General features: G+C 43.3%; 1 protein-coding gene and 1 long non-coding RNA gene across 5 annotated transcripts in view; one reads left to right on the forward strand and one right to left on the reverse strand.

Moving 5' to 3' along the window:
* LOC139552115 (multiple C2 and transmembrane domain-containing protein 1-like) overlaps positions 1 to 15902 on the forward strand; it is a 52490-nt gene that overhangs the window by 7610 nt on the left and 28978 nt on the right. The window lies entirely within an intron of this gene.
* Positions 5611 to 7868, reverse strand: LOC139552116 (uncharacterized). The gene is made up of 5 exons (XR_011670386.1): positions 7035 to 7868; positions 6822 to 6926; positions 6261 to 6637; positions 6062 to 6168; positions 5611 to 5900 (listed from the first exon to the last, which is right to left on the reverse strand). It is a non-coding gene; the product is annotated as an uncharacterized lncRNA (long non-coding RNA).

The following is a 15902-nucleotide window of genomic DNA, read 5'->3' on the forward strand; positions in this document are numbered from 1 at the left end:
CTCCTTGTTCATACTACATAATCCCTTCCTTATGAATTAACATTATTAATCAGATATAATAATACAGGGTAGAGTTTAAATTAGTTATAGTTTTATCTAAATGTAGAAATTGTTTAGTCATTATTCATAAAATTCCTAACAATCTCTTCCTCATGGACTGCACTAGATTTGCCAGTTCTTGCTGTGAGATGTTACCCCACTCTTCCACCAATGGCCCTAGCCCTCACCCTCCGATCCAACAGGTCCCAGACGTGCTCAATGGGAATGAGATCCGGGCTCTTTGCTGGCAATGGCAGAACACTGACATTCCTGTCTTGCAGGAAATCACGCACAGAATGAGCAGTATGGCTGGTGGCATTGTCATGCTGGAGGGTCATGTCAGGATGAGCCTGAAGGAAGGGTACCACATGAGGGAGGAGGATTTCTTCCCTGTAACGCACAGCGTTGAGATTGCCTGCAATGACAACAAGCTCAGTCCGATGATGCTGTGACACACCGCCCCAGACCATGACGGACCCTCCACCTCCAAATCGATCCCGCTCCAGAGTACAGGCCTCGGTGTAACGCTCATTCATTCGACGATAAACACGAATCCGACCATCACCCCTGGTGAGACAAAACCGCGACTCGACAGAGAAGAGCACTTTTTGCCAGTCCTGTCTGGTCCAGTGACGGTGGGTTTGTGCCCACAGGCGACGTTGTTGCCGGTGATGTCTGGTGAGGACCTGCCTGACAACAGGCTTACAGGCCCTCAGTCCAGTCTCTCTCAGCCTATTGCGGACAGTCTGAGCACTGATGGAGGGATTGTACATTCCTGGTGTAACTCGGCCAGTTGTTGTTGCCATCCTGTACCTGTCCCGCAGGTGTGATGTTCAGATGTACCGATCCTGTGCAGGTGTTGTTACACGTGATATGCCACTGCAAGGATGATCAGCTGTCCGTCCTGTCTCCCTGTAACGTTGTCTTAGGCGTCTCACAGTACGGACATTGCAATTTATTGCCCTGGCCACATCTGCAGTCCTCATGCCTTCTTGCAGCATGCCTAAGGCACATTCACGCAGATGAGCAGGGACCCTGGGCATCTTTCTTTTGGTGTTTTTCAGAGTCAGTAAAAAGGCCTCTTTAGTGTCCTAGGTTTTCATAACTGTGACCTTAATTGCCTACCGTCTGTAAGCTGCTAGTGTCTTAACGACCGTTCCACAGATGCATGTTCATTAATTGTTTATGGTTCATTGAACAAGCATGGGAAAAACAGTGTTTAAACCCTTTACAATGAAGATCTGTGAAGTTATTTGGATTATTCAAATTATCTTTGAAGGACAGGGTCCTGAAAAAGGGACGTTTAATTTTATGTGTGTGCGTGTTCGCATGCGTCTGCATAGTGTGTGTGTGTGTTTGCACGCATGTGTGTAAGAGGCCTGTCATGCCAAATAATGTCCCCCAGCCAAATAGTGTCCACCTCTGCGTCACAATGGAATTCGATAAACCTTAAGCGTCCGTAGCTATATCAACGGTGTGATGACCTAATTATTAGAATTTTGGAGATCATTACAGCCTTAATTACGTTCTTGTCATCATCTCTATGCAAACAAGGCTGATTTCCGCCGCAATTTTGCTGTTTAAACAAGTTTTGTTTAGCTAATGGAATTAAAACATTACTTCAAACTACTTTTGGGTACCTTGTTAACATTACAACATGAGATCCATGTCTTAAACATTGCTGCGTTTCGTAAATGTAAAAGAAAACGTGTAATCTGCTTGACACATTAAAACCTGATGAGGACAGGGGGTGCTATTTTCACTTTTGGGGAAAATCGTATGATATTTAAACGGCCTTGTAATCAATTCTTGCTCTTACAATATGCATATTATTATTACTATTGGATAGAAAACACTCTCTAGTTTCTAAAACCGTTTGAATTATTTCTCTAAGTGAAACAGAACTCTTTTTACAGACCATTTCCTATCCGGAAGTGAGATTTCCAAAAGCGAAGTCTCTCCTCAAGAGCTTGTCTATAAAAGGGCATGTCACTTATGACTGTAGAAACACGTCATACACCTTCCCCTGGGTGTCATGCGGAAGTGAGAGCAGAAATGACTTGATTATCTCGTTCAGGGATTGTATACAACCTCTTGGAGTGAGAAGTGCGCACTTTATTTTTTTTGGAAGGCGCGAAGTTGGATCTGGAGTAGCCTCCTGGAAAACCGTCGTTATAGGTGAATATGATCTCTGGCTTCGATTTTATTTGATACATGTCACAATATCATCCTAAAGTATGTTTTTTCAATATAGTTTAATTATATTATTGAAATGTATTCTGGACTTTAGACGTGATGCGACGCAAGAATTTTGTCAAGACGGAGAGGTTAGCACAGCACGGCCAGTGTGCTTGCTAATTCAAGAGGGAAATCGTTCGTTCTGGTTCCAAATAAAGACGGTTCTGAACAAAGGACCCCTTGGAGAACAGTCTGATGGAAGATCAACAAAGATAAGGACCCAATTTGGGATACTATTTCATATATCTGTCGAACTGTGCTATCGCTAGCGTTTGACTAGAAGCAATGCTGCTGTGTGTTAGCTATTGTAGTAAGCTAATATAACGATATATTGTGTTTTCGCTGTAAAACACTTCAAAAATCGGAAATATTGGCTGTATTCGCAAGATCTTTGTCTTTCATTAGCTATCCACCATATATTTTTCTGAAATGTTTTATGATGAGTAATTAGGTAGTTGACGTTGGTGTCTGTATTTACTCTGGCTACTCTGGCGATTTCTGACTGTAGCTATGATGGTAGCTATGATGGTAGCAGTAATGTAAAACTGATTTATAGCTAAAATATGCACATTTTTCGAACAAAACATAGATTTATTGTGTAACATGTTATAGGACTGTCATCTGAGGTAGTTTTTTCTAGGTTATTTAGGTTGGTTCTAGGTTAGTTAGGTTGGCTTGTGCATGCTACCTGCATGCTACCGTTGCTGTGAAAAACTGTCTGTCTGTCTTTTGTATTTGGTGGTGAGCTAACATAAGTATATGTGGTGTTTTCTCTGTAAAACATTTAAAAAATCGGACATGTTGGCTGAATTCACAAGATGTTTATCTTTCAAATGCTGTATTGGACTTGTTAATGTGTGAAAGTTAAATATTTCAAAAAAAATTTTTTGAATTTGCCGCTCTTCCTTTTCAGTGGAATGTGGGAGGAGTTCCGCTAGCGGAACTCCTGGCCCAGACAGGTTAAAGTTACTTATATTACAGATCAGGAAGTCAGCTAATTTCCACTCCATTCATATGCAAATCCGTTTGATTCATACACTGGCTTGTCTGGCTGTCATGTTTTTATTTCAACCTGCCCTTCTCTTGTGGTTGAATATATACAGTGGGGAGAACAAGTATTTGATACACTGACAATTTTGCAGGTTTTCCTACTTACAAAGCATGTAGAGGTCTGTAATTTTTATCATAGGTACACTTCAACTGTGAGAGAAGGAATCTAAAACAAAAATCCAGAAAATCACATTGTATGATTTTTAAGTAATTAATTTGCATTTTATTGCATGACATAAGTATTTGATACATCAGAAAAGCAGAACTGAATATTTGGTACAGAAACCTTAGTTTGCAATTACAGAGATCATACGTTTCCTGTAGTTCTTGACCAGGTTTGCACACACTGCAGCAGGGATTTTGGCCCACTCCTCCATACAGACCTTCTCCAGATCCTTCAGGTTTCGGGGCTGTCGCTGGGCAATACGGACTTTCGGCTCCCTCCAAAGATTTTCTATTGGGTTCAGGTCTGGAGACTGGCTAGGCCACTCCAGGACCTTGAGATGCTTCTTACGGAGCCACTCCTTAGTTGCCCTGGCTGTGTGTTTCGGGTCGTTGTCATGCTGGAAGACCCAGCCACGACCCATCTTCAATGCTCTTACTGAGGGAAGGAGGTTGTTGGTCAAGATCTCGCGATACATGGCCCCATCCATCCTCCCCTCAATACGGTGCAGTCGTCCTGTCCCCTTTGCAGAAAAGCATCCCCAAAGAATGATGTTTCCACCTCCATGCTTCACGGTTGGGATGGTGTTCTTGGGGTTGTACTCATCCTTCTATTCCTCCAAACACGGCGAGTGGAGTTTAGAGCAAAAAGCTCTATTTTTGTCTCATCAGACCACATGACCTTCTCCCATTCCTCCTCTGGATCATCCAGATGGTCATTGGCAAACTTCAGACGGGCCTGGACATGCGCTGGCTTGAGCAGGGGGACCTTGCGTGCGCTGCAGGATTTTAATCCATGACGGCGTAGTGTGTTACTAATGGTTTTCTTTGAGACTGTGGTCCCAGCTCTCTTCAGGTCATTGACCAGGTCCTGCCGTGTAGTTCTGGGCTGATCCCTCACATTCCTCATGATCATTGATGCCCCACGAGGTGAGATCTTGCATGGAGCCCCAGACCGAGGGTGATTGACCGTCATCTTGAACTTCTTCCATTTTCTAATAATTGTGCCAACAGTTGTTGCCTTCTCACCAAGCTGCTTGGCTATTGTCCTGTAGCCCATCCCAGCCTTGTACAGGTCTACAATTTATCCCTGATGTCCTTACACAGCTCTCTGGTCTTGGCCATTGTGGAGAGGTTGGAGTCTGTTTGATTGAGTGTGTGGACAGGTGTCTTTTATACAGGTAACGAGTTCAAACAGGTGCAGTTAATACAGGTAATGAGTGGAGAACAGGAGGGCTTCTTAAAGAAAAACGAACAGGTCTGTGAGAGCCGGAATTCTTACTGGTTGGTAGGTGATCAAATACTTATGTCATGCAATAAAATGCAAATTAATTACTTAAAAATCATACAATGTGATTTTCTGGATTTTTGTTTTAGATTCCGTCTCTCACAGTTGAAGTGTACCTATGATAAAAATGACAGACCTCTACATGCTTTGTAAGTAGGAAAACCTGCAAAATCGGCAGTGTATCAAATACTTGTTCTCCCCACTGTATGTATCTATTGTAGGTCCTAGGATACAACAATGAATAATGTTGTCACGTTCTGACCTTAGTTCCTTTTTTATGTCGTTATTTTAGTTTGGTCAGAGCGTGAGTTGGGGTGGGCATTCTATGTTGTTTGTCTATGTTTTGTTCTATGGTTATATTTCTATGTGTTTGGCCTAGTATGGTTCCCAATCAGAGGCAGGTGTCAGTCGTTGTCTCTGATTGGGAGCCATATTTAGGTAGCCTGTTTTCCTTTGTGTTTTGTGGGTGGTTGTTTCCTGTGTCTGTGTTTTCACCATACGGGACTGTTTCGTTTTGTATCATTCAGGTTGTTATTTTTGTATTCTTAGTGTTCAGTTATTAAATTCAATATGGACACTTACCACGCTGCGCTTTGGTCCTCACCTCATTCCAACGACAAGCGTTACAAATGTGGAACAAATAAATAACATCAAAGGATACTTCACAACTTACAATAATGAACACCTTGCGAAACAAATGTGAAAACCAACCTGGCAATATTTCAGAATTGAATACATAAACGTTGATAGTTTTTGGAACAGTTGTGTCATTCATTTATTTTCACAGATTTTTTTTGTGCACTCATAGACTAAAATACTGAATTCTGGTGTGTGGACTATAGAGGAGATGGTTGATGTGTGGGTGGGAGGTTCTGCCTGTCACTTGTTCTCAACAGGTGGCCAGTCTCGGAAGGGGGACTTGACGAGGGAGAATATCCAGACACTGCTGCTCTCCTTGTTCTGAGTGTTTGCAGTGCTCGTGTTTTTAGTTCATCTGTGTATTTCACATATTATGTGCCCAGTATGATAGAGCAAAACACTTTCTTAGCAGATATTGACAACATGACAACAACAGTAGCTGTAGATGATGTAACATCTGGGTGTTGGGCAGAACCCATAGGTCCTGGAGAACAGGAGCAGAGGTAAAGGGAACATGGTAGGAGACAGAGACGTAAACAAGCAAACACACAGGTTACACTTTACTGTGAAAAAATTTGATGGATTAGTGCAGTGTTATAAATGGTAGATATGTACTTTTCAACATATTTGGAAGGTATAGCCTACCTCAAGCTGGTCCCCCTTCAACTCAGAGCACAGAGAATCAGACTGATCCGAACTCACTGGTTCTGGTAGATGGGATACCTCCTGGGGGGCTCGGACAGTCGATGGTCCTGCAGTCATTAGGATAAATTGAAGAGGTACATTTTTATAAGCATAACTACAATTTCTTGCTTTCTCAAATGTCAACCAAAGCTGAACATACTTTGTCTATAGGGCTTTACTGAAGTGTAGGGCATCAGGGCTTTCAGTGGTCGACTGTCCAACTGCTTCAACTGTAGAAGATTGTTGGCTTCCACCGAGGTAACCCTAGGAAGACAAAGAGAAAAATATCAGCGTTAGGGAAACATAAACTAGCTTCAGGTTATTTTATTCTCTGAGATTTTTTAGATTCACTTTAACAGATGGTGACCCCAGCTAGGAGCGAAAGAGCTGCGAGGTTTTCCCAGGTCTCGCCTTCCTTTCGTCCTTCTTCCAAACCAAGTACTTCTCCCAGATGTCATAGCACTTGGTCCCCTTCTTGATTCTGCTCCGGTAGCGCTCCTTCTGATTCTCCTGCGCCTTGTCCATGTTCAGTCTCACCTTGATTGATAACAGGAGTACATGCAATTATATTTCATGGAGGAGGGGGTAGGAAAGCGATATCTATTGACAATGTAAGATATTGAAATATGTCTGAGTATGTACCATGGAAAACCAAAAACAACTTGTAAAAAATAAATAAAACAAACCATTGGTGACAGAATATAACCTATAAAATCCGTACCTTGTTCCAGCGTTCATGACCTCAGTCACTCAAGATGACCTCAGGAGAAACGTGGGTGTTGAAGATGTCCACCATCGCCTTGAAGGTAGCCTCGCTTGTCTCGTCCTTGATGGGTATCATACAAAAAGAAAATCAATTTTTGGTTCCAAGCACCCTTTTTAATGGGTTACAGAAGGGAATTTAGAGTTAAGCATGTACTCTTCCTTTACTGACCTTAATGGGTATTGCCTCCATCCACTTGTTAAAGAGATCGGTTGCCGTCAGACACCAGCTGTTGCATTCCTGGATTTTGTGAAGGGTCCGATGAGGTCCACCTCTAACATGTAAAGTGTTAGAGAGAAGATTACTTTATTCTGTGTCATACAGTATGCAGATTTTCATATTTGTAAGGATACTGATGTAACAGTATAACTTTAGTACCGTCCCCTCGCCCCGACACGGGCGCGAACCAGGGACCCTCTGCACACATCAACAACTGACACCCACGAAGCGTCTTTACCCATCGCTCCACAAAAGCCGCGGCCCTTGCAGAGCAAGGGGAAACCCTACTTAAGTCTCAGAGCAAGTGACGTAACTGATTGAAATGCTAGTAGCGCGTACCCGCTAACTAGCTAGCCATTTCACATCCGTTACACTCACCCCCCTTTCAACCTCCTCCTTTTCCGCAGCAACCAGTGATCCGGGTCAACAGCATCAATGTCACAGTATAACTTTAAACCGTCCCCTCGCCCCGACACGGGCGCGAACCAGGGACCCTCTGCACACATCAACAACGGTCGCCCACGAAGCATCGTTACCCATCGCTCCACAAAGGCCACGGCCCTTGCAGAGCAAGGGGAAACCCTACTTAAGTCTCAGAGCAAGTGACGTAACTGATTGAAATGCTAGTAGCGCGTACCCGCTAACTAGCTAGCCATTTCACATCCGTTACACTGACACACACACACACACATTCTACAATATTGAACTCTGCTGTGGTCAAATAAAGCAACCATTACAAAACAACTTATTAGTGCAAATTTGAATTGGGACACTTACTGATCACTTACCAGCATCACTACTCTGGACGGTTCTGACATAGAATATGTGGACAACTACAAATACCTAGGTGTCTGGTTAGACTGTAAACTCTCCTTCCAGACTCACATTAAACATCATCAATCCAAAATTAAATCTAGAATCGGCTTCCTATTTCGCAACAAAGCATCCTTCACTCATGCTGCCAAACATACCCTCCTAAAACTGACCATCCTACCGATTCTCGACATCGGAGATGTCATTTACAAAATAGCCTCCAACACTCTACTCAACAAATTGGATGCAGTCTATCACAGTGCCATCCGTTTTGTCACCAAAGCCCCATATACTACCCACTACTGCGACCTGTACGCTCTCGTTGGCTGGCCCTCGCTTCATACTCGACGCCAAACCCACCTACAGGTCATCTACAAGTCTCTGCTAGGTAAAGCCCCACCTTATCTCAGCTCACTGGTCACCATAGCAGCACCCACCTGTAGCACGCGCTCCAGCAGGTATATCTCACAGGTATATCTCACACCCCCAAAGCCAATTATTCCTTTGACCACCTTTCCTTCCAGTTCTCTGCTGCCAATGACTGGAACGAACCTCATCCCCATACTGTATTTATTTATTTATCTTGCTCCTTTGCACCCCAGTATCTCTACTTGCACATTCATCTTCTGCACATTCTACCATTTCAGTGTTTAATTGTTATTTTGTAATTACTTTGCCACCATGGCCTATTTCTTGCCTTACCTCCCTTATCCGACCTCATTTGCACATGCTGTATATAGACTTTTCTACTGTATTATTGATTGTATGTTTGTTTATTCCATGTGTAACTCTGTGTTGTTGTATGTGTCGAACTGCTTTGCTTTATCTTGGCCAGGTCGCAGTTGCAAATAAGAACTTGTTCTCAACTAGCATACCTGGTTAAATATAGGTGAAATAAAATGTTTAAAAAAATCATGCCTTGATGAATGTCACGATCGTCGTAACGTGGAAGAGAGGAGGACCAAAGCGCAGCGTGGTTAGAATACATTCTAAGTTTAATGACACGAAGACAAAACGAAGAACACTTTACAAACTAAACAAAACAACAAACGTGAAGCTATATAAACAATGTGCTGACATGCAACATAGACATAGACAATCACCCACGAACTACCTAATGAATATGGCTGCCTAAATATGGTTCCCAATCAGAGACAACGATAGACAGCTGTCTCTAATTGAGAACCAATCTAGGCAACCATAGACATACATACACCTAGACTAGACACTTCAACCAACTAAGCCACAGCACCCATAAACATACAAAAACCCCTAGACAATACAAAACACATACATCTCCCATGTCACACCCTGACCTAACTAAAATAATAAAGAAAACAAAGATAACTAAGGCCAGGGCGTGACAATGAAACAACTTTGATGGGCTTCAACTCTGGCGCCACAGTCTTTGCCCTCTCAAACTTCTGGCTGGCTAGATAGGTTACTGTGCGGCAAAAAGTGACAAATTGGAAATTTGTGTGCTCTCTGATATGACATTCATTGAAATCATAATTTCAGATATAATAGAATGTGACTGATAAACAAAAGGTTATTTCACTTGCCCAGCTGTCCATCTCGTTGACAATTCCCCATCAGAAGAAGCGTAGGTTGATTTTGGCAATCATGCGCTTCACTCTGAAATGGCCAGCATGCATCTCGGTCAACACGGCCTCCTTCTCCTCCTAAGTGAAAATCACCCTCCTGTGTGGCTGGCCATCCTTCCCTGTAGGTACATGTGATTGTCTGGAATTACCGTAATTGCTTCCACCTATCGATTTGATTGATCTGGTTTGACTTATACTGTAGCTAGACACCTCAATATGACAGACATATGACTATATCAGTGGAGGCTGCTGAGGGGAGGATGGCTCATAATAATGCCTGGAATGGAATCAATTGAATGGTATCAACCACATGGAAACCACCTGTTTGATACCATTCCATTTACTCCATTCCAGACATTATTATGAGCCGTCCTCCCCTCAGCAGCCTCCACTGAACTATAAGTATAGATAGCAACTAGCTAACTTTAGATGGAAAACGGTTGTTGAAAAATGGTTGTATGTAGCTAAATCCGTTCAGTTATCTAACAGAAGTTAACGGCTTAACGTTACCGTGAATTGTGAATTTCTCTGAATGTTTCGCTTCTTTTCAAGATCAGTGGTGTCTTCATAGTACTTCGCCTGGTTGGAAAGATAAAAGAAAATCTCCTCGAGGGATGCCACAGAAGTGCAAGCCACATACAAACAGAAAGCTACAATAACACTTACTGTCACGATCTATCACAAGGATGACGCTGGAGAGACGAAGCAGGTACGGGGAGTAACATTTAATAAATCACGGACATGGAACGAGACATAAACAGCTTAGCAAACAGAAAAACAATCAATGCAGAAGCAGGGAACAGAGCTGGGGAACTGACACATATAGGGGAGGAAATGAACAGGTGATAATAGAGTCCAGGTGAGTCCAATAACGCTGATGCGCGTGACAAGGAAAGGCAGGTGTACGTGATGGATGGCAGGAGTGAGTGATGCAAGGCATTCTGGCGCCCTCAAGCGCCAGGGGGAGGGAAAGAGCGGGAGCAGACGTGACAGTACCCCCCCACTAGGGGCGCCACCCGGCGTCCCACCTGGGCAAACCGGCCGAGACATGGGCGCTGGGCAAGCCGGTTGAGGCGTGGAAGCCCGACGAACCGGCTGGAGCGTGAGAGCCTGGCGAGCCGGCTGAGGCATGGGAGCCTGACGATCCGGCTGAGTCCAGACGCCTGTCGATCCCGCTGAGGAAACCCGATGATCCGGTGGATTGTGACGTGGGATGGGAAGCCACCGAGCCAACCGAGGCAATGAAACCTCTCGAGCCAGCCAGGGCATGAAAGCTCGACGGGCTGGCTTAGGCACCCCCGGTTCCATCGGCGGCAGAATCCACCCCCGACGTCACCGACAAAACAAACAACAAACAAACAAAAAAAACTCCTGGACAGGCTGGGCAGACAAGAACTGACGATCCAGCTGAGGCCCGACGTGGGATGGGCGCCATCCGAGCCAACCGGGGCAAGGAAACCTCTCGAGCCTGCTAGGGCGTGGAAGCCCGACGAGCAGGCTAGGCACCCCCGGTTCCATCGGTGGTGACCCAGAGCCGATGCCACTATACCAACCAGAACGCCAGTACTCCCCGATGCTTCGTGTGATGGCTTCTGCATTCTGTCACGATCTATCACAAGGATGACGCTGGAGAGACGAAGCAGGTACGGGGAGTAACATTTAATAAATCACGGACATGGAACGAGACATAAACAGCTTAGCAAACAGAAAAACAATCAATGCAGAAGCAGGGAACAGAGCTGGGGAACTGACACATATAGGGGAGGAAATGAACAGGTGATAATAGAGTCCAGGTGAGTCCAATAACGCTGATGCGCGTGACAAGGAAAGGCAGGTGTACGTGATGGATGGCAGGAGTGAGTGATGCAAGGCATTCTGGCGCCCTCAAGCGCCAGGGGGAGGGAAAGAGCGGGAGCAGACGTGACACTTACAGTAGCTAGCTAGCGTCAGCTAAATAAAACTGTCTGGCAGCTACTGTAGCTGGCTAGCTGACTAGGCAGGCTGAGGTATATAAGTACAGTAGCTAGCAATGTCAATCGAAAAACAGCTTCAAATATTTATTCCTATTGAACAATATTTACTTATATAAAGACAAACACATGGTAAAGAAAGTGTTCTCTTTCCAGTCTTTTCGGTCCTCTGAAGCAGCAGGTAGTCAGCAGGTTGTCATCATCAGAGAAATTCGGAGGTCATAATTTTGCAGACTGAGCGAGCATTTATGCGGTGAACTAGAACTGCCCGCATCCTCTTTCCTTCGCGACCGCTACGAGGTAAAATAGAGCCAAGCAACCAGCATAGCAACGAACGCTTTGGTTCATTACATAATCCAGTCAGTATGTTGCAAGTGCTAGCAACAGCCCTAGCAACAGCCCTAGGAACAGCCCTAGCTACAGCCCTAGCGACAGAAGCTAGAACTCACCGAATCCCATTGTGACGCAGAGGGGGACACTATATGGAATGACATGCCCTCGAACCAAACTACTCCCTATTGACGTGCAGAGTAAGCAAGTGAGGCAGGTACACGGACCAAAACAACTCACATGGCTGTTCTGTGTTCTGCTTTTAATTATGAAAACCTGCTAACTTGTAGAAGAAATCATGGCACGCGATTTGTGACCAAAATCAAGCATCATGTATCTGCATTGTTGTTCTACTACACACACATTAAATAAATGATATCTCCTCTGCCAAAGTACAATGCATTTGGAAAATAATCAGACCCCTTTACTTTTCCCACATTGATACGTTACAGGTTTACTCTAAAATAGATTCAACTGCACATTTTCCTCATCAATCTACACACAATAGCCCATAATTACAAGTTTTATGTAATTTTAGCAAATTTATTTAAAAAAAATAAAAACAGAAATGCCTTATTTACATAAGTATTCAGACCCTTTGCTATGAGAGTCAGGATTGTGTCGTTTTGAACCACCAAGACTCTTCCTAGAGCTGGCCGCCGGGCCAAACTGAGCAATCGGGGAGAAGAGCCATGGTCAGGGAGGTGACCAAGAATCCGATGGTCACTCTGACAGAGCTCCAGAGTTCCTCTATGGAGATGGGAGAACCTTCCAGAAGGACAACCATCTTTGCAGCACTCCATCAATCAGGCCTTTATGTTAGAGTGGCCAGACAGAAGCCACTCCTCAGTAGAAGGCACATGACAGCCCGCTTGGAGTTTGCCAAAAGGCACCAAAAGACTCTCACATGAAAAACAAGTTTCTCTGGTCTGATAAAATCAATATTTAACTCTTTGCCCTGAATGCCTGGCATCACGTCTGGAGGAAACCTAGCACCATCCCTACTGTGAAGCATGGTGGAGGCAGCATCAGGGTGTGGGGATGTTTTTCAGTGGCAGGGACTGGGAGACTAGTCAGGATTGAGGGAAAGATGAACGGAGCAAAGTATAGAGAGATCCTTGATGAAAATCTGCTCCAGAGCACTCAGGACTTCAGACTGGGGTGAAGGTTCATCTTCCATCAGGACAACAACCCTAAGCACACAGCCAAGATAACGCAGGAGTGGCTTCGGGACAAGTCTCTGAATGTCCTTGAATGGCCCAACCAGAGCCCAGATTTGAACCCGATCGAACATCTCTGAAAAGACCTGAAAATAGCTGTGCAGCGACCCTCCCCATCCAACATGACAGACCTAGAGAGGATCTGCAGAGAAGAATGGGAGAAACTCCCCAAATACATGTGTGCCAAACTTGTAACGTCATACCCAAGAAGACCCGAGGCTATAATCGCTGCCAAAGGTGCTTCAACAAAGTACTGAGTAAAGGGTCTGAATACTTATGTAAATGTGATATTTCAGTTGTCTATTTTTTATAAATTGCAAAAAATTCTAAAAACCTGTTTTTGCTTTTGTCATTATGGGGTATTGCGTGTAGATTGATGAGAGAAAAATAATCATTAATCCATTTTAGATTAAGACTGTAATTGGAAAAAGTCAATCGGTCTGAATACATTCCGAATGCACTGGAGGGATAATTTATTGCAGATGTGTCATTGAACAGTTTAGACAAGAATACAATTGGTCTCAGTTGACATAGGTGTTGCTTTTTTCAGTTCTTCCTGCAGAAAACTGAGGACAGAAGATTAGGTCTACTGGGCGTTTCTATGTAAAAAGCCCCATGTGAAGTTCATAGGAGCACATAAGATTTGGTGTAAAATGAAGGCTAAGAGTTTGTATTTTTTGCTGTTGAAATGAAGGCATAGTCCTATACACATTTTTCTAAAATGTTCCATCCTAAAAATAAGGAATCAACAAACGCTTTGATTTCTGGTCAATCAGATAGAAAAGGGGACTTAGAAAACATCTATCAGAACAAGTCTTAAAAGGTAATAGAAATACATTAAAATACATTAATGTTGAAGCCACACGTCAGTCACGTGTGGCTCAGTTGGTAGAGCATGGCGCTTGCAACGCCAGGGTTGTGGGTTCATTCCCCACGGGGGACCAGGATGAATATGTATGAACTTTCCAATTTGTAAGTCGCTCTGGATAAGAGCGTCTGCTAAATGACGTAAATGTAAATGAAGTAAAGACCCCTGCCAACTAATAGTGCTATGACAGTCATGGAATTTTTATGGTGGTAATTGGCCAGCCAAATGACCGCGGTCTCCATAATAACTGTTCGAATAGCACTTTTTTGGGGACCGCATGTGCTGCCATAAATAGAATGGAATGAGCATCCCATTCAAGTCAATGATGGCATAATCGGTGGACTGGCGGCCATTGCGAGTGTACCCAAAAGAGCAAAGCAGGAAGTAAAAGCAGGAAATAAAAGCAGGAAGTGTGCCCATCAATATGTGCTGTGATTTGTTGATTCAGCTCAACTAACATACGTGCTGTAAAGAGGTCAATGAAACTTAGACCATGGGGGATAAAAGATGGACCCCGGATTGGCGCACATTCAACAAATTGTATCTAACAAAGTGGATATTCGTCAAATCTGTCATGATTTATGTATTGTAACAGGCCCACAATGTGGGTACTAAAGTCAGATTTCGATATATTTGGCTGTTTTTGCTGCATAAAATGTAGAAGTTGTCCCTTTTCACATTTAGAAGAAGTGACTGCTAAATGCTATCCCCTGTTCATATAAGCTGCTAGTGTAGCTAGCATACAGTTATCGGTGGTTGTAGTCAAAGTCCTTTTTTTAATGTAATGCTGAGTTGATTGGATACAATGACATGAACATTTATTAGGGTTGACATCCAAACAAGCATTATACTCCAATTTTTGTACAACATATATGTGTATTTCACGCTAAACAATAGCCTAAATGTAGGCTAATTATGCTGGGAGACAATGAGGAGATTCGGGAACTTTCCCCCATGGGATTTCCATGTATTTCCGTAGTTTTAGTTGAGCTCGATTGGCCATTTTACCTCATTTATAAAAAAAAAATAAAAAAAACATTGCATGAGCTACATCAGTTAACATCATTTTAATTAACATTCTACATTACCATGGAAATTATTGCATCTCAACTCTAGTCAGTCATGTGTTTACAAGTCAAATTGCCAGGGTTACAGGTTCCAAGCCTGTTCTATTCATTCTATTTCTATGTGTGCTCCTGCTGCATTGTGAGGCCCTTGCCTAGGCAACCGAAGACTTGTTTGTTTCAGCAAGGCGCAACAAAGTTTCAACATAGTGTTAATAGGGCCAGCACAATACCAGTATCGTGATACTCGTTAGTATCGTGGCAAGGAAACAAAACACAAAACAGATTTAACTTCTTTAGGAAAACAGACCTAATGTTGGAAACAAAAATAATTATGTTGTCATCCAGAGTCACATTTATTTATTTTCCAAGCTATAGCATACAATATTTTACATACAGCATGTCACGCCCTGGCCTTAGTATTATTTGTTTTATTTATTATTTTAGTTAGGTCAGGGTGTGACATGGGGTATGTGTGTATTTTGGGGTATTATATGGTAGAGGGGGTGTTGGTTGTAGTTTATGGTTTTGTGTTGAGTGTATGTATCTAGCTGTGTCTATGGGTGTGTAGTTTACTAGGAAAGTCTATGGTGGCCGGAATGGGTTCTCAATTAGAGACAGCTGATTTCTGTTGTCTCTAATTGGGAGCCATATTTAAGGCTGCCATAGGCTTTAGCTGTTTGTGGGTCATTGTACATGTCGACGTAAGTAGTTTGTGTGTGCACTTGCGGTTTAGGTTTCACGATCGTTTGTTGTTTGGTTAGTGTGTTAAGTGTTACGTGTTCATCTTCGTCGTTATAATTAAAGAAGATGTATTCAAGTCATGTTGCGCCTTGGTCCTCTCTTTCACGTCAACACGATCGTGACACAGCAGGTTTTAAAAGGACCAAAGAGTTTGTCCTGGTTCGTGTTTTCATTTTTGCCATAGAAAAAATAATGCGATACTGGTAT

The sequence above is a fragment of the Salvelinus alpinus genome, chromosome 24 (assembly GCF_045679555.1).
Source record: "Salvelinus alpinus chromosome 24, SLU_Salpinus.1, whole genome shotgun sequence".
Lineage (NCBI taxonomy): Eukaryota > Metazoa > Chordata > Actinopteri > Salmoniformes > Salmonidae > Salvelinus > Salvelinus alpinus.